A 19,282-nucleotide genomic window follows, 5' to 3' on the forward strand; every position below is an offset into this window, starting at 1 on the left:
TGTGTGTGTGTAAATTAAGGTTAGGGGCAATATAGTCACATAAAATTGAGAATAATATAGTAATTAAAACCCAAATTAAATCCAACACTAGATGTATATAGAAAATACTATTTGCTCATCAATTTTACAAATTATTTTCCATAAAATGCCCAAATCAAATAATTAGAAATAATATACTTAATTTCTTCATTTTTCCAAAATAGCAATACTAATATTTAAAATATTACTTATTTAATCCAAGTCATATAAAATCCTTATTATTTCACAACTACTGACTTTATAATTTGAATATAGGAAATAATCCAATAATTATAAAATTGGATAATAAATCATAACTTGTCTCAAATTCAATAAATCACAACTTGCCTTAATTATCTTTAATAAAATAATTTTCGAAATTAAGGCTATAAATAACTACATGAATTGAGACTTGATCATAATAAGATTTTTCAAAAGTTTTGGGTCTTACAATTTCAGCACCTCTGCAAACATAAATGTCTCATCTAAGGATGACACCATAAATCTCAACATGCTTCCATGGTGAAGAGAATTATAATTTTCAAAAGATCTCCATCCCTTGTTCATTACTACATGAAAGGAACCATTCATAGAAGTCCATCGCATCCCCATGTGGTATGAGATTCCACCTTTTTGAACCACACGAACGTAATCAAACCTGGATGGGAATGCATGCATAACAAATTCAGGGTGCAAAACCTGTATGAAGAATTAACAACCATAATAAGCTAATAAATTAACAATTTATAAATATTAATGAAGACTAATGAGAAGAAAAGCTAAAAAATGCATATAAATTACTAGTGTGCCGTATTCAATCTCATGCTAGGAAAGACCCAAAAATCGAGAATTGAAACTCACTACCGTTGCGCAGCCTGTTGCGAAATGCCCAAACATGCCTATGGTTGTAGCATCTGCCGCCAGCACAAATGCCGCCGAACCTGCCTCTGCATTCGCCTCCTCCCTGGTTGCATATCTTGACCCATTCCACAATGTGCTTTAGCAAATCATCCACCAACACCACATCCCTTGCACTGGCTGCGACCACCACCAACACCATACCATCATCCACCACCAAAATAGCAACCACCGTAACCACTGCCGTAAATCAACCACACCGGATTGTGTTGCCTCAACAGCGACAAATCCCCTGAAGCTTGGAGCCATCACGAGCAGCATCAAATCCTCCACATCCGCTATCTCACAAATTCTATAATATCCACTTCCAACTTAGATTAGAACAATAAGAAGAATAAGAAGAGGAACTGAACTGAACGGAGAAGATGAAGTGAAAAAAGAGGAGGAACTAAAGATGAAGAAGAAGAAAAAAGATCAAAGAAGAATATGAAGAGAGAAAAGGGGAGACAGCTAATGGAGAGAGAACGTAAATAATGGGAATGATTTTTTTCTCCATATTTATTTTGAATTCAAAAATTAAAATATCACTGGACTGTGACGGACAAAGCCAGAGCAATATGAGAAACGCCACATAGGAATTCCACTATGAGTATAACCGTGTTTTCAAGGAATGTTATAGGATTCCCCTTCCTTCATCACTGAACTGCACTTGGAAAAGAAACAAAGAGAGATCGAGACTGTGGGTGAGAAAAATCGTAGAACCTCTGAGCTTTCAGCTTTGATTTCTTGAGATTCGTAACTCTAATTAAAAATCTAATCCGGTAAAAGTGTTCGTATTCTCCTCCTCTACACGTTGGCGTTACTTTTGTCTGATAGGAGTTGACGGTGACGTAACCCCTCTTCCCCTTGAGTTTGGCCAATTGGAGTTCTAGGAGGCACAGACGACTTCTGACGTTTTCTTCTTCAGTAGCTCGGTTAAAAAGCTTCTCCAAAATTTCTGTTGATTCTGATTTCGTACGAAGATAGGGAATTTCATGTTAAAATTAACTGTTCTAATTTATAAATGCCATGGAAGTCTAGTGGATATTTGCAAATAATTTATGATTATTTGAAATGATTGAATGATAAGTTTGAATTGCACTTGTGACTGAATGTGATGAATATGTATTTGATTTCTTGATTATTTAGGAATGCTGAGAATTCTGATTATTGAGTTAGAAAGTCGATTTGATTTGCTGGTGTTGAACTGAGATTTGAAAATGATTTCTGATTTTGGAAATGTTTGAAAAGAGGTTGAAAATGGTTCGGTTGGGACCCGAAAAGGGTGGCAAAGTCCAAGTTTTAGGAGAGATGCTGTCGAAATTTTATTATGAAACTTAAAACTTTGTTTGAAATATTTAGAAAAAGGTTGGACTTAAGAAATTTTATTATTTGGCTTTTGATTTATTAAGAAAAGATTTACATTTGGATTTGATTTATTAAGAAAGACTTTATGTTTTGAGTTTGATTGTCGTCCTCCTTAACGTCTTGAGACCCTGCTGTGAGATTTATTTAATAAATGATTCTTTTAAAAAGGTTTAAATATGAAATGGTTTTGAAGTTGGGTTGGAAAAATAATGGTTAAGAAAAAACTGGTTTTTGTATGAAAGAAGAACTTGTTGTAAGTAAAGTGGTTTCAGAGGTTTGGAAAGGTTATAAAGAGAGGTGTTGGTTTTAAATAAAAATGACTTGAATATGGTTTATTAAGTAAATGGACCTCTGCCATAGAAGAGTAGAGAGCAGTGACTGAAAAGATATTGAGTGTTGTTGGGCCTTAGTGCCAAGTGTCTAGTGAGGATGGCGATACGTAACGCTCACTTGACACAATAGAGACGTCTCAGTGAGGACGGTGATACGTAACGCTCATTGAAAACCGTGCACTTTATGTGTGAATGATTGTGCAGGGATGCCCGTGTGTATGGAATGGCTTCCAGGAGGAAGTGGCACATGCTTCAGCTGGAGAATCAGCGCCTGCAAGTACTTGCAGAGGTCATGTTCGGCATACTTCAGCTGGAGAATTAGCGCTTACAGGAAGTAGAAACTTGCAGAGGTTATGTCGCTGGAATGCCTTATCTGACTTGCGAGTCGGATATGCTTCAGGTGCGAGTCAAAACCGACAAATGAGCTCATTACCTGCGATAGGACTAGACATGCATCATCATTGTTTGCACATTTTGCATTTGATTGTGTTTGCTTATCTTGTCTCTCTGTGATTGTGCTGTTTGTCTTATTGCTATTTGTTTGTGTGTTGATTTGTTTCTTGTGCTATTAGTTTGTGTATTGAGGTGACTGAGAACTGAGGTTGTGATTGAGATTTGTCTTAAGTTCAGAAATTTAAAGAAGGTATTTAATTATATAAAGTAATAGTAAAAAGTATTTTCAAAAGGTTTGATAAAAATATAGTTTTATTGAGTAAAGTTAATTATTTGCATTTTATTTCATTACTCTTACGACATTCCCATTCTCTGCTGAGAATGCGTAGTTTGTTCTCACCCCAAAATCTTCCACCCTTTCAGTGACACAGGTTCGAAGACTTAGTTTGAAATTGCAGACGATTATTAGTCTTATTTGAGTTAAGTTTATGTGTTGAGTCGCTTTCCTAGAATTCCCTCGCCTTTGTTAGTTAAGATTTTATTATACAGAGGGATAGGAGTTGTATCTGAGTTTCATTTGAATTCTTTCATATGATATTTATTATTCTTACTAACTATGGGACTAGTATTGCTTGGAGATCTTTGATATATGATTTTAATTAAGAGAAACAAAAATTTTTGGCTTTTTCTTAAAAATTGAAATGCAAAATCGAACTAAAGGCTCAGTATTAAATAGTAAATACGTTAAACAGGTCAGTAACACCTCACTTTTGGTACGATCATGACATGCTGATGAAAGTTAGGATGTTACAACTTCCGTACGAAATCAAAATACTCGAAACTCTGGAGAAGCTTTCTGACCGAGCTGCCGAAGAAGAAAATGTCTCGTCTGTACCTCCTAGAACTCCAATTGATCAAACTTAAGGAGAATAGGAGCTACGTCACCGTCAATTTTTACCGGACAAGAGTAATGTCAATGTGTAGAGGAGGGAGATACGAATACTTTTATCGAATTAAATTTTTAATTGGAATTACGAATTTAAAGTAATTGGAGTCGAAAGGGTTTCTCTCCCTCACCTTCGATCACTCTTTCTTTCCCTTAATCCTTGATTTTGGTTTCGGTGATGAAAAAAATCAAATAAAGTAAAGATGGTTATGATAATTAATAAATAGAAGGATAGGTGTCATGTGTATATATAGAAGGATAGGTGTCATGTGTATATATAGAAGGATAGGTGTCATGTATATATATATATATATATATATATATATATATGAATACATGTTGCCACGTTGTTTTCTTTCTTTTTATTTCCCTTAGTGTCTTCGGTTAGAAAGAAAGAAACTAAGGCATTGTGATTAAAACAAATGATGATTTAAGTTATTGTTAATTGTAACACCCTAACTACCAAAGCTCACGCTTCCGGCTGCGCGACTCTGATAGCTCGGACATTACGACGACTTTTATATTATTTAATACTAAAATATGAGCCTGTTTAAAATTTTAAACCGCAAAACCGTTCCCAAAAATACTTTCGTTCGTTAACATATATCCATAGATACCATACAACTTACAAAAACTCATAAAGAGTACATCCATATATATACATATATATATATATATATATATAAATAACATTACAAGCATTACCTAATACAATTACTATCCCTCTTACAGAATATATCAAGATAAAGGCGAGGGTATAATGAGTAATAATCTAAAGCAATACAGAGCATCACAACAACAACTAAATAAACTCTTCGTGACTTCTGCGCCCATATCCTGAAAGGGGAAAAATGTAGGGCGGTGAGAACATCATCCTCGAAAGGGTTCTCAGTAGAGGGTTTTTGGGAATTACTGTAATAGGATACGTGAAGATAAACCGTACTAGTGATTAAAAACCGTCTTATGTCTCCTTTCCAAAAACAACGGTTTACAGTAAAAGTAAAGTCTGAAAATCTTTTCTGAAAGAAGAACCGTTCGATTCTCAAAAACTCAAAAACCTTTCAAAACGGTTTATCTATGCTGAACCAAAACAGCCTTTCATATTTTATTCCAAACCAGAAACACAAAACCGAAATCAACCATCGGTTCATCTTATTTCAACCACGGCCCTAGGTCCAAACAATCCAACCATCAACCAATCACCACAGTCCAACAGAGTCCCAGTAGCAAACACAAATAGGAAGATGCAAGCACAAACAAACAGTTATTGCAAGTAGAACAATTAGCAATTAATCACATAGGCACACCAAGTATAATATGCACACCCAAACAATGTCACATAGATGCATATGATGCATGCCTGTCCCTAGTGGCTGATGATATCATCTGTCGGTTATAGAGCCAACCCGACAAGTCCTGGTAGCTAACCATTGGACTGTCCCTCTGTCGCGCATCCCCAACTCGAGTTATACTCATCATAAACTTGATCATAATCATGATCCATATCCATCACCTTCACTGGTGAATATTTATGGGGGCGAGCTCATCCGGGACTTTCAGAGTGCCCGGCCACACTGACGACATAGGGTCAAAAGAGCTTCGAGTCTCAACCTAGAGCACGTGGTGGCTAGCCACTGTTTTTTCCCAGGGAAACTCTTATCTCCGATAGTGGAAGTGCAACATTCACATTTATCAATGATTCAGCATAAACATGCATTCAATCTCATCCATGGATCAACATCCATCTCAGCCATCCGTCTCACGGTTCATTCCGGAACCAGCCAATATTCATATCATACACAGCCATTCCGGCTCACGGTTCAATCCAGAACCGACCAATATGTATAATCATACACAGCCATTCCGGCTCACAACAAAACAACACTTCCACATTCAACATCATCAATTCATAAAATCGGCATTCAAGCCATAAATCACTTTGAAATCAAGTTTCAACTCTTTTCAGCCTTGGCTTTAGAAATCTCGTTTCTTAAATCATCTCAGGCTCATAAGCCAAATTTACTCAAAGTGAGTTCCCTTTTTAAAACAAAGCCACTCTTGGCATTCTCTTTTCAAAACTTCCAAAACCATGGCAAGTTAAGGATTTATTTCAAAGTATTCAAAATCACCCATACAACAATGGGATTTTATAACAAAAGTTTCTCGGCAGAGTCCCAAGTCTTTAGGGAAGGTCAACCTATATCAATTCCTCAAAATTCATTGAAACTCTTAAAATCATGGATTCTCGGTTCAAGTAAATAAAATTGAATTTATTATGAAACCGACCATACAAAATCACAAGTTCCAACCCGGTCCAAAAATCAACTCATTTGAAAAGGAACCGATTCATTTGAATCAAACCACTTTTAGGTTTCTTTTTGGAATCCATTTTTCTAACTCTTCCAAAATGCCTCAAACTTAATTACTCAATCAAAAGTCTAGATTCCTTTGAAATCACTAAAAGCTCTTTTTTTATATATTGAAATCAATATTAGAGCATCATTCTTTCCTTCAATGATTCAAACGGTAAAAATAGTTCATTTCTAAATAAGTCAAACTCAAGGCATAAAGTTCACTAAATAAATTAAGCGTGAAAATATAAACATTCTCTTAATAAATCAAATAATACAACTTCTCAAATCCAATCCTTTTTAAATAACTTTTTAAACAAGACTAGGATTTTGTAGAAATTTCGGCAGCACCTCCCCTAAAACTTGGACTTTTGCCACCCGATTTGGGTCCCAACTAAACCGTTTCTCGTTCCTTTTCAACAGCTCAAAACCATAAATCAATTCAAAGCAAGCTAAATCCAACAGTTGCCTCAGTGGCATATCTCAAGAAAACCATTCCAAAGTCAACTCAATATCAACCGATTTAACTCATTTCCAAAGCTTTAAAGAAATGGTTCAGTAACAAATCATTTGTCCAAGATCAAGTCAATTAAAGTAAACCGGGTTGAATTCAAAAGTGCATTCGACTTTTCACATCATCAAATAATTGACTCAAATTAAATCAATCCTCAACGGATTAAACTCATATTTCAAATCTTTAAAGAATCACTTCAAAATATTACATTTCACAAAGCCGCACAACAATTCAGCCAAACAAACATCCATAATTATTCGAGTCAATCAAATAATACATAAGGCAGATACAATCACTAAATACACCATATCTCACATCAGTATCCATATGTAATAATTCTAATAATAAACTATAGTTTTCGGAAAGCGTCCCTACCTCAAAACGCAAATTTCATAACCCAAACGTCTCTCAGAGTCCTTTTCGCCTCAGCTCGAAATCACAATCAAAATCCCGACTCCGCGTGTTTTTCTCAAATATAAGAAACAGCCTCAGCACCACGTATAAGCTCAGCTACTACTTCCTAACACATCAATATCGCGGAAATATTAAAACTCATGACTGAAAACAAATGGCGAGGATCTCCGAGATAAAACACTTACTGAAATAAAAGGAATGACACGGTAGCCTCCGCAGCACTTATGCGACACGAAACCACCGGAACTCAAACCTACATTACCAAGCCTCAAGATCTTTAGCCAAACATAACCGAACACTAAAGCAGGGGTTTTCGAAACGCAAAATACTTACTATACTAACAAGCGAAGCAGCTACGACTTCAAATTGCCCTGACAAAAGATCCGTGAGCGGCCAGAAGCTCCGGTGGCCCAACAGCACACAGCGGCGTGGCTCCGCGCGGTGGTTTGCGCTCCTCATCGCGTGACCTTCCTTCCTTCTCGTGCTCCCTTCGCGCACGAGCTCTCCCTCTCGTCGTTGCAATTCTCTTCAGGTGATGGAACGAGGTGATGGATGGCAGAACCACGACTGGGCAGGAACGACGACATGTTTTTGACGGCGACGCTCCTCGCGGTTCTGGTGACAGGGAGGACGGCGTCTCCCTCCCCTCTGAGCCCTTTGTCTCTCAGACCTCCCTTTCAGTTTCTCTTCTTTCTCATTGCAGCGTTGCTGCTGCTCCTGATTGTGTTGCGTTTGTGTGAATGGAAGGAGGAAGGGAAACAAGTTGAGTATGGCGGCTGGGTTGGGAAGGATTAGGGTTTCATGCCTGTGAGTTTGCTGAGGGTGAAAGGGGGAAGTGTCTGCTACTGCGGCTGTGTGTGTGTTTGCGCAGCAAAGAGGATGAATGAGAGACTGGTGGCTGCGCAGCGTGAGGAGAAGGGTTTTAGGGGATTATGTATCCAAATTAGGGTTAGGGACATTTTGGTAATTTCCAATAAAATTGAGAATAATATAGTAATTGAAATCCAAATTAAATCCAACACTAATTGTATATAGAAAATACTATTTGATCATCAATTTTTACAAATTACTTTCAATAAAATGCCCAAATCAAATAATTAGAAATAATATACTTAATTTATTCATTTTTCAAAATAGCAGTATTAATATTTAAAATATTACTTATCTAATCCAAATCATATAAAATCCTTATTATTTCATAACTATCAACTTTATAGTTCAAATATAGAAAATAATCCAATAATTGTAAAATTGGATAATAATCATAACTTATCTCAAATTCAATAAATCAAAACTTGCCTTAATTATCTTTAATAAAATAATTTCTGAATTTAAGGCTATAAATAATTATATTATTTGAGACTTGATCATAATAAAACTTTTCAAAGGTTCTGGGTCTTACATTCTACCCACCTTATAAAAATTTTCGCCCTCGAAAATTGATACAAAATGAAAGGAATTTCATAACAGTTCACCCTTGAACACTTATAAGGAAGAAGCAGAAATATCCCCAAAACATAAACATATATACGATTTTCAAATACTTGGATTGTCGTATGCATAAGGGTACAAAGGTAGGAGTATGATTGCAAAGCAAACATTACAAGATAGGCTCAATGCAAAAGATAACATGGTTCAAGCATGTGATAGTAAAGCAAGGCATCGAAGGCTATAAGACATGATGGGGCTAAAACGACGTGCTCAATGGTATGCGAAATTGTTACTCTGAGGTTGTAAAATTTGTTGTTCGTTCTCTCCCTGGCAATGGTGCCAATAAATGGTGCACAATACCATGGTCCAAACATAACTTCACAACTTCGCACAACTAACCAGCAAGTGCACTGGGTCGTTCAAGTAATAAAACCTTACGTGAGTAAAGGTCAATCCCACGGAGATTGTTGGTATGAAGCAAGCTATGGTCATCTTGTAAATCTCAGTCAGGCGGATATTAAATGGTTATGGAGTTTTCGAAAATAATAAATAAATAAACAGAAAATAAAGATAGAAATACTTATGTAAATCATTGGTGAGAATTTCAGATAAGCGTATAGAGATGCTTTCGTTCCTCTGATCCTCTACTTTCCTGCTGTCTTCATCCAACCAGTCCTAATCCTTTCCATGGCAAGTTGTATGTAGGGCATCACCGTTGTCAATGGCTACTTCCCATCCTCTCTGTGAAAAAGGTCCAAATGCTCTGTCACAGCACGGCTAATCATATGGAGGTTCTCGATCATATTGGAATAGGGTTCACCCTCCTTTTGCGTCTGTCACTACGCCCAGCACTCGCGAATTTGAAGTTCGTCACAGCCATCCCTTCCCAGATCCTACTCGGAATACCACAGACAAGGTTTAGACTTTTCGGATGTCAGGAATGGCCATCCATGGGTTCTAACTTATACCACGAAGACACTAATAACTTGGACTCGGTCCCCTGTATTAGATATCCAAGAGATATTCATTCTAGCTTGTTTGCATGTAGAACTGAAGTGTTTGTCAGGCACGCGTTCATAAGTAAGAATGATGATGAGCGTCACATAATCATCACATTCATCATGTTCTTGGGTGTGAATGGATATCTTAGAAGCGGAATAAGTTGAATTGAATATAAAACAGTAGTACTTTGCATTAAATCATGAGGAACAGCAGAGCTCCACACCTTAATCTATGGAGTGCAGAAACTCTACCATTGAAAATACATAAATGATAATGGAGTTCATTGGTCTCGGCCCCAGAGGGGAACTGGAGTAACCAAGACTGTGAATACAATGATAAAAAGTTCTATATATACTAGACTAGCTACTAGGGTTTACAGAAGTAAGTAATTGATGCATAAATCCACTTCCGGGGCCCACTTGGTGTGTGCTTGGGCTGAGCTTGAATGTTACACGTGTAGAGGCTTCTACTGGAGTTGAACGCCAAGTTGTAACGTGTTTTTGGCGTTCAACTCTGGTTCGTGACGTGTTTCTGGCGTTTAACTCCAGACTGCAGCGTAGAACTGGCGTTCAAAACCCTTTTGCGTCATTTAAACTCGGCCAAAGTATAGACTATTATATATTGCTGGAAAGCCCTGGACGTCTACTTTCCAACGCAATTAGAAGTGCGCCATTTTGAGTTCTGTAGCTCCAGAAAATCCACTTTGAGTGCAGGGTGGTCAGAATCCAACAGCATCAGCAGTCCTTCTTCTACCTTTGAATCTGATTTTTGCTCAAGTCCCTCAATTTCAGCTAGAAAATACCTGAAATCACAGAAAAACACACAAACTCATAGTAAAGTCCAGAAATGTGAATTTAACATAAAAACTAATAAAAACATCCCTAAAAGTAACTAGATCCTACTAAAAACATACTAAAAATAATGCCAAAAAGCGTATAAATTATCCGCTCATCACAACACCAAACTTAAATTGTTGCTTGTCCCCAAGCAACTGAAAATTAAATAGGATAAAAAGAAGAGAATATACTATAAATTCCAAACTATCAATGAAACATAGCTTCAATCAGATGAGCGGGACTTGTAGCTTTTTGCCTCTTGAATAGTTTTGGCATCTCACTTTATCCATTGAAGTTTAGAATGATTGGCATCTATAGGAACTTAGAGTTCAGATAGTGTTATTGATTCTCCTAGTTCAGTATGTTGATTCTTGAACACAGCTACTTTATGAGTCTTGGCCGTGGCCCTAAGCACTTTGTTTTCCAGTATTACCACCGGATACATAAATGCCACAGACACATAATTGGGTGAACCTTTTCAGATTGTGACTCAGCTTTGCTAAAGTCCCCAATAAGAGGTGTCCAGGGTTCTTAAGCACACTCTTCTTTTGCTTTGGACCTTGACTTTAACCGCTCAGTCTCAAGTTTTCACTTGACACCTTCACGCTACAAGCACATGGTTAGGGACAACTTGGTTTAGCCGCTTAGGCCAGGATTTTATTCCTTTAGGCCCTCCTATCCACTGATGCTCAAAGCCTTGGAATCCTTTTTATTTACCCTTGCCTTTTGGTTTTAAGGGTTATTGGCTTTTTGCTCTTGCCTTTTGGTTTTAAGAGCTTTTGACTTTTTCTGCTTGCTTTTTCTTTTTCTTTCTATTTTTTTCGCCATTTTTTTCCTTTTTTTTTCTGCAAGCTTTGTATTCACTGCTTTTTCTTGCTTTAAGAATCATTTTTATGATTTTTCAGATTATCAAATAACATGTCTCCTTGTCATCATTCTTTCAAGAGCCAACATATTTAACATTCTTAAACAACAACTTCAAAAGACATATGCACTGTTCAAGCATTCATTCAGAAAACAAAAAGTATTGTCACCACATCAATATAATTAAACTAAGTTCAAGGATAAATTCAAAACTCATGTACTTCTTGTTCTTTTGAATTAAAAACATTTTTCTTTTAAGAGAGGTGATAGATTCATAGGACATTCATGACTTTAAGACAAAGTAACTAAATACTAATGATCATGTAATAAGACACTAACATAGATAAGCACTTAACATAAAGAAAACGAAAAACAGAAAATTTGAGAACAAGGAATGAGTCCACCTTAGTGATGGTGGCGTTTCCTTCTTGAGGAACCAATGATGTCCTTGAGCTCTTCTATGTCTCTTCCTTGTCTTTGTTGCTCCTCCCTCATTGCTCTTTGATCTTCTCTAATTTCATGGAGGATGATTGAGTGCTCTTGATGTTCCACCCTTAGTTGTCCCATGTTGGAACTCAGTTCTCCTAGGGAGGTGTTGATTTGCTCCCAAAAGTTCTGTGGAGGAAAGTGCATCCCTTGAGGCATCTCAGGGATTTCTTGGTGATGAGCTTCTTCATGCGTCTCTTGAGATCCATGAATAGGCTCTCTTGTTTGCTCCATCCTTTTCTTAGTGATGGGCTTGTCCTCATCAATGAGGATATCTCCCTCTATGTCAATCCCAGCCGAATTGCATAGATGGCAAATGAGGTGGGGAAAATCTAACCTTGCCATAGTGGAGGACTTGTCAGCCACCTTGTAGAGTTCTTGAGGTATAATCTCATGAACCTCCACCTTTTCTCCAATCATGATGCTATGGATCATGATGGCCCGGTCTATAGTAACTTCAGACCGGTTGCTAGTGGGAATGATTGAGTGTTGAATGAACTCCAACTATCCTCTAGCTACAGGCTTAAGGTCCAGTCTTCTCAATTGAACTGGTTTGCCTTTTGAGTCAATCTTCCATTGAGCTCCTTCCACACATATGTCCATAAGGACTTAGTCCAACCTTTGATTAAAGTTGACTCTCCTTGTGTAGGGGCGTGCGTTCTCTTCCATCATTGGCAAGTTGAACGCCAACCTCACATTTTCCGGACTAAAATCTAAGTATTTTCCCCGAACCATGGTGAGATAATTCTTTGGGTTCGGGTTCTTACTTTGATCATGGTTCCTAGTGATCCATGCATTAGCATAGAACTCTTGAACCATTAAAATTCTGACTTGTTGGATGGGTTTTGTTAGAACTTCCCAACCTCTTCTTTGGATTTTATGTCGGATTTCTGGATACTCATTTCTCTTGAGTTTGAAGGGTACCTCGGGGATCACCTTCTTCTTGGCCACAACATCATAGAAGTGGTCTTGATGAGCTTTGGAGATGAATCTTTTCATCTCCCATGACTCGGAGGTGGAAGCTTTTGTCTTCCCTTTCTCTTTTTTAGAGGATTCTCCGGTCTTAGGTGCCATCAATGGTAATGGAAAAACAAAAAGCTATGCTTTTACCATACCAAACTTAGAATATTTCTCGTCCTCGAGCAAGAAAAGAAAGAATAGATGAAGAAGAAGAAGAAATAGAGGAGAGGGAGAGACAGATGTGTTTCGGCCAAGAAGAGGAAGAGAGGGTTGTGTTGTGTGAAAATGAAGAAGAATGGAGTGGTTTATATAGTGGAGGGAGAGGGGTTAGGTTCGGCCATTTAGGGTGGGTTTGGGTGGGAAAGTGATTTTGAATTTTGAAGGTAGATGGGGTTTATGAGGTAGGTTTATGGGGGAAAAGTGGATGGATGTGAGTGGTGAAGGGGTAGTAGGGAAGAGAGCTTGATGTGATTGGTGAAGGGTTTTGGGGAAAGGTGTTTATTGGGAAGAGAGGATGAACATTGAGAAGAGGGAAGAGTATGAGTGGAGGTAGGTGGGGATCCTGTGGGGTCCACAGATGCTGAGATGATCCTGTGGGGTCCACAGATCCTGAGGTGTCAAGAAATTACATCCCTGCACCAATTAGGCATGTAAAATGCCTTTGCATGCAATTCTGGCGTTTAAACGCCGAATTGGTGCTTGTTCTGGGCGTTCAACGCCCATGTGCAGCATGTTTCTGGCGTTGAACGCCAGTTCTATGCTTGTTTCTGGCGTTCAGTGCCAGCTTTCCTCAGTGTGCGTTTCTGGCGTCTGAACGCCAGGATGCTGCTTATTTTGGGCGTTCAACGCCAGATCCATGCTCTGTTCTGGGGTTGAACGCCAGACAGATGCTCCTTACTAGCGTTTAAACGCCAGTAAGTCCTTTCTCCAGGGTGTGATTTTTCTTCTGCTGTTTTTGATTCTGTTTTTAATTTTTTGATTTATTTTGTGACTCCACATGATCATGAACCTAATAAAACATGAAATAACAATAAAAATAAAAATAAAATTAGATAAATAAAAATTAGGTTGCCTCCCAACAAGCGCTTTTTTAATGTCAATAGCTTGACAGTGGGCTCTAATGGAGCCACACAGGTGATCAGGTCAAATTTATAGACTCCCAACACCAAACCTAGAATTTGGATATGGGAGTTCAACACCAAACTTAGAGTTTGGCTGAGGCCTCCCAACACCAAACTTAGAGTTTGATTGTGGGGGCTCTGTATGACTCTGTTTTGAGAGAAGCTTACTGTGCCTCTTTTCCATGTTTACAGAAGGATAACCTTGAGTTTTAAACACAAGGGAGTCCTCATTCAATTGAAGGACTAGTTCACCTCTGTCAACATCAATCACAGCTCTTGCTGTGGCTAGGAAGGGTCTTCCAAGGATGATGGATTCATCCTCATCCTTCCCAGTATCTAGGATTATGAAATCAGCAGGGATGTAAAGGCCTTCAACCTTTACTAACATGTCCTCTACTTGTCTATAAGCCTATTTTCTGGAATTGTCTGCCATCTCTAATGAGATTTTAGCAGCTTGTACCTCAAAGATTCCCAGTTTCTCCATTACAGAGAGTGGCATGAGGTTTATTCCTGACCCAAGGTCACATAGATCCTTCTCAAAGGTCATGGTGCCTATGGTGCAAGGTATTAGGAACTTTTCAGGATCCTGCTTCTTCTGAGGCAATCTCAGTTGATCCAATGCATTTAGTTCATTGGTGAACAGGGGAGGTTCATCTCCCCAAGTCTCATTACCAAATAAATTGGCATTCAGCTTCATGATTGCACCAAGGAACTTGGCAACTTGCTCTTCAGTAACATCCTCATTCTCTTCTGAAGAGGAATACTCATCAGAGCTCATGAAGGGCGTAAGGATGTTTAATGGAATCTCTATGGCCTCTAGATGAGCCTCAGAGTCCTTTGGTTCCTCAAAGGGAAACTTCTTATTGATCACTGGACGTCCCAGGAGGTCTTCCTCACTGGGATTCACGTCCTTCTCCCCTCTTGTGGGTTCGGCCATGATGGTCAATTCAATGGCCTTGCACTCTCCTTTTGGATTTTCTTCTGTATTGCTTGGGAGAGCACTAGGAGGGATTTCAGTGATCCTTTTACTTAGCTGGCCCACTTGTGCCTCCAAATTTCTAATGGAGGACCTTGTTTCATTCATGAAACTCAGAGTGGCCTTAGATAGATCAGAGACTAAGTTTGCTAAATTAGAGGTATTTTGTTCAGAGTTCTCTGTCTGTTGCTGAGTGGATGATGGAAAAGGCTTGCTATTGCTAAACCTGTTTCTTCCACCATTATTAAAGCCTTGTTGAGGCTTTTGTTGATCCTTCCATGAGAGATTTGGGTGATTTCTCCATGAGGGGTTATAGGTGTTCCCATAAGGTTCACCCATGTAATTCACCTCTGTAATTGCAGGGTTCTCAGGATCATAAGCTTCTTCTTCAGAAGATGCCTCTTGAGTACTGTTGGATGCAGCTTGCATTCCATTCAGACTCTGAAAAATCATATTGACTTGCTGAGTCAATATTTTATTCTGAGCCAATATGGCATTCAGAGTATCAATTTCAAGAACTCCCTTCTTCTGAGGCGTCCCATTACTTACAGGATTCCTCTCAGAAGTGTACATAAACTGGTTGTTAGCAACCATGTCAATAAGTTCTTGAGCTTCTGCAGGCGTTTTCTTTAGGTGAATGGATCCACCTGCAGAAGTATCTAATGACATCTTAGCTAATTCAGACAGACCATCATAGAATATATCCAGGATGGTCCATTCTGAAAGCATGTCAGAAGGACACTTTTTGGTCAAATTGTATCTCTCTCAAGCTTCATAGAGGGATTCACCTTCTTTCTATCTGAAGGTTTGAACATCCACTCTAAGCTTACTCAGCTTTTGAGGAGGAAAGAACTTGGCTAAGAAAGCCTTGACCAGCTTATCCCAAGAGTTCAGGCTATCTTTAGGTTGAGAATCCAACCATATTCTAGCTCTGTCTCTCACAGCAAAAGAGAAAAGCATGAGCCTGTAGACTTCAGGATCTACTCCATTAGTCTTAACAATATCACATATCTGCAAGAATTCAGTTAAGAACTGAAAAGGATCTTCAGATGGAAGTCCATGAAACTTGCAGTTTTGTTGCATCAGAGAAACTAATTGAGGTTTAAGCTCAAAGTTGTTTGCTCCAATGGTAGGAATTGAGATGCTTCTTCCATGTAAATTGGAATTAGGTGCAGTGAAGTCACCAAGCATCCTCCTTGCATTATTATTATTTTCGGCTGCCATCTCTTCTTCCTGTTCGAAAATTCCTGTAAGGTTGTCTTTGGATTGTTGTATTTTAGCTTCTCTTAATTTCCTCTTCAGAATCCTTTAAGGTTCAGGGTCTGCTTCAACAAGAATGTTCTTGTCCTTGCTCCTGCTCATATGAAAGAGAAGGGAACAGAAAAATAATAATAGGGATCCTTTTTACCACAGTATAGAGGTTCCCTTGTTGTGAGTAGAAGAAAAGAAGAATAGAATGTAGAAGAGAAGAATTCGAACTCAGAGGAGAAGAAGGGGTTCGAATTTTGGGTGAAGAGAAGTGTTAGTAGATGAATAAATAAATAGAAGGAGATGAGGGAGAGGGAATTTCGAAAATAAAAAAAATTAAAATTTAAAGTTAGATTTTGAAAATAGTTTTTGAAAAAAGGTTAGTAATTTTCGAAAATTAGGAATGAAATAAAATTAAAATAAAAAATTAAAATGATTAGTTAATTAAAAAGAATTTTTGAAAAAGAAGGAGATATTTTCGAAAATTAGAGAGAGGAAGTTAGTTAGGTAGTTTTGAAAGAGATAAGAAACAAACAAAAAGTTAATTAGTTAGTTGAAACAAATTTTGAAAATCAAATTTTTAAAAGATAAGAAAATAAGAAGTTAGAAAAGATATTTGAAAGAGATAAGATAAAAAGATATTTTTGGAAAGATATAATTGAAATTAGTTTTGAAAAAGATTTGATTTTTAAAATCATAATTAATGACTTGATTCACAAGAAATCACAAGATATGATTCTAGAACTTAAAGTTTGAATCTTTCTTAACAAGTAAGTAACAAACTTGAAATTTTTTAATCAAAACATTAATTGTTGGTAATATTTTCGAAAATTATGAGATAAAATAAAATAAAAAAAATTTTGAAAAATATTTTTTTGAATTTTCGAAAATAAATAAGAAAAATGAAAAAGATATGATTTTTTGAAAAAGATTTTGAAAAAGATAAGATTTTTAAATTGAAAATTTGATTTGACTCATAAGAAACAACTAATTTTTAAAAAATTTTAAAAAAGTCAACTCAAATTTTCGAATTTATGAGAAGAAAAAGGGGAAGATATTTTTTTGATTTTTGAATTTTTTTTATGATGAGAGAGAAAAACACAATTATGACCTAAAACATGAAAATTTTGGATCAAAACCAATGATGCATGCAAGAACACTATGAGTTTCAAGATGAACACCAAGAACACTTTGAATGTCAAGATGAACACCAAGAACTTATTTTTGAAAATTTTTAATGCAAAGAAAACATGTAAGACAGCAAACTTAGAAATCTTTAATGCTTAGACACTATGAATGCAAAGCTGCACATGAAAAACAAAAAAAATCACAAAATAAGAAAACATCAAGATCAAACAAGAAGACTTACCAAGAACAAATTGAAGATCATGAAGAACACTATGAATGCATGAATTTTCGAAAAATGCATAAATTTTTAGAAAAAATGCAATTGACACCAAACTTGAAATTGACTCAAGACTCAAACAAGAAACACAAAATATTTTTGATTTTATGATTTTATGATTTTTTTGTATTTTTATTTTATATTTTTCGAGAATTATTTGAAAAAGAAAAATAAGGATTTCAAAATGTTTAATATGAATTCCAGGAATCTTTCAATGTTGGCCTAAAGCTCTAATCCAAGGGTTAGACATGGCTTAATAGTCAGCCAAGCTTTAGAAGATACAAATCAGTCATACAATAACAAATTTGATTAGCAACAACTAGCTTGCTCTTGTAATGATGACTTGGAAGCCTCAGTCCAAATGAATTTAGACATGGCTCTACAGCCAGCCAGGCTTCTACATGCTTCATGAAACTCTAGAATTCATTCTTAAAAATTCCGAAATAATTTTCGAAAATAAAAGAAAAATAATATTTTTTGAAAGATTTTGAAAACAATTTTTTTGTGAAAAGAAAACAAAAAGAAAGTTACCTAATCTGAGCAACAAGATGAACCGTCAGTTGTCCAAACTCAAACAATCCCCGGCAACGGCGCCAAAAACTTGGTATGCGAAATTGTTACTCTGAGGTTGTAAAATTTGTTGTTCGTTCTCTCCCTGGCAATGGCACCAATAAATGGTGCACAATACCATGGTCCAAACATAACTTCACAACTTCGCACAACTAACCAGCAAGTGCACTGGGTCGTCCAAGTAATAAAACCTTACGTGAGTAAGGGTCGATCCCACGGAGATTGTTGGTATTTAGCAAGCTATGGTCATCTTGTAAATCTCAGTCAGGCGGATATTAAATGGTTATGGAGTTTTCGAAAATAATAAATAAATAAACAGAAAATAAAGATAGAAATACTTATGTAAATCATTGGTGAGAATTTCAGATAAGCGTATAGAGATGCTTTTGTTCCTCTGATCCTCTGCTTTCCTGCTGTCTTCATCCAACCAGTCCTAATCCTTTCCATGGCAAGCTGTATGTAGGGCATCACCATTGTCAATGGCTACTTCCCATCCTCTCTGTGAAAAAGGTCCAAATGCTCTGTCACGGCACGGCTAATCATCTGGAGGTTCTCGATCATACTGGAATAGGGTTCACCCTCCTTTTGCGTCTGTCACTACGCCCAGCACTCGCGAGTTTGAAGTTTGTCACAGCCATCCCTTCCCAGATCCTACTCGGAATACCACAGACAAGGTTTAGACTTTTCGGATCTTAGGAATGGCCATCCATGGGTTCTAACTTATACCACGAAGACACTAATAACTCGTACTCGGTCCCCTGTATTAGATATCCAAGAGATATTCATTCTATCTTGTTTGCATGTAGAACGGAAGTGTTTGTCAGGCACGCGTTCATAAGTGAGAATGATGATGAGCGTCACATAATCATCACATTCATCATGTTCTTGGGTGCGAATGGATATCTTAGAAGCGGAATAAGTTGAATTGAATATAAAACAGTAGTACTTTGCATTAAATCATGAGGAACAGCAGAGCTCCACACCTTAATCTATGGAGTGCAGAAACTCTACCATTGAAAATACATAAATGATAATAGAGTTCATTGGTCTCGGCCCCAGAGGGGAACCGGAGTAACCAAGACTGTGAATACAATGATAAAAAGTTCTATATATACTAGACTAGCTACTAGGGTTTACAGAAGTAAGTAAT

Source organism: Arachis ipaensis, chromosome B3, assembly GCF_059453495.1.
Source record: "Arachis ipaensis isolate K30076 ecotype BB chromosome B3, ASM5945349v1, whole genome shotgun sequence".
Lineage (NCBI taxonomy): Eukaryota > Viridiplantae > Streptophyta > Magnoliopsida > Fabales > Fabaceae > Arachis > Arachis ipaensis.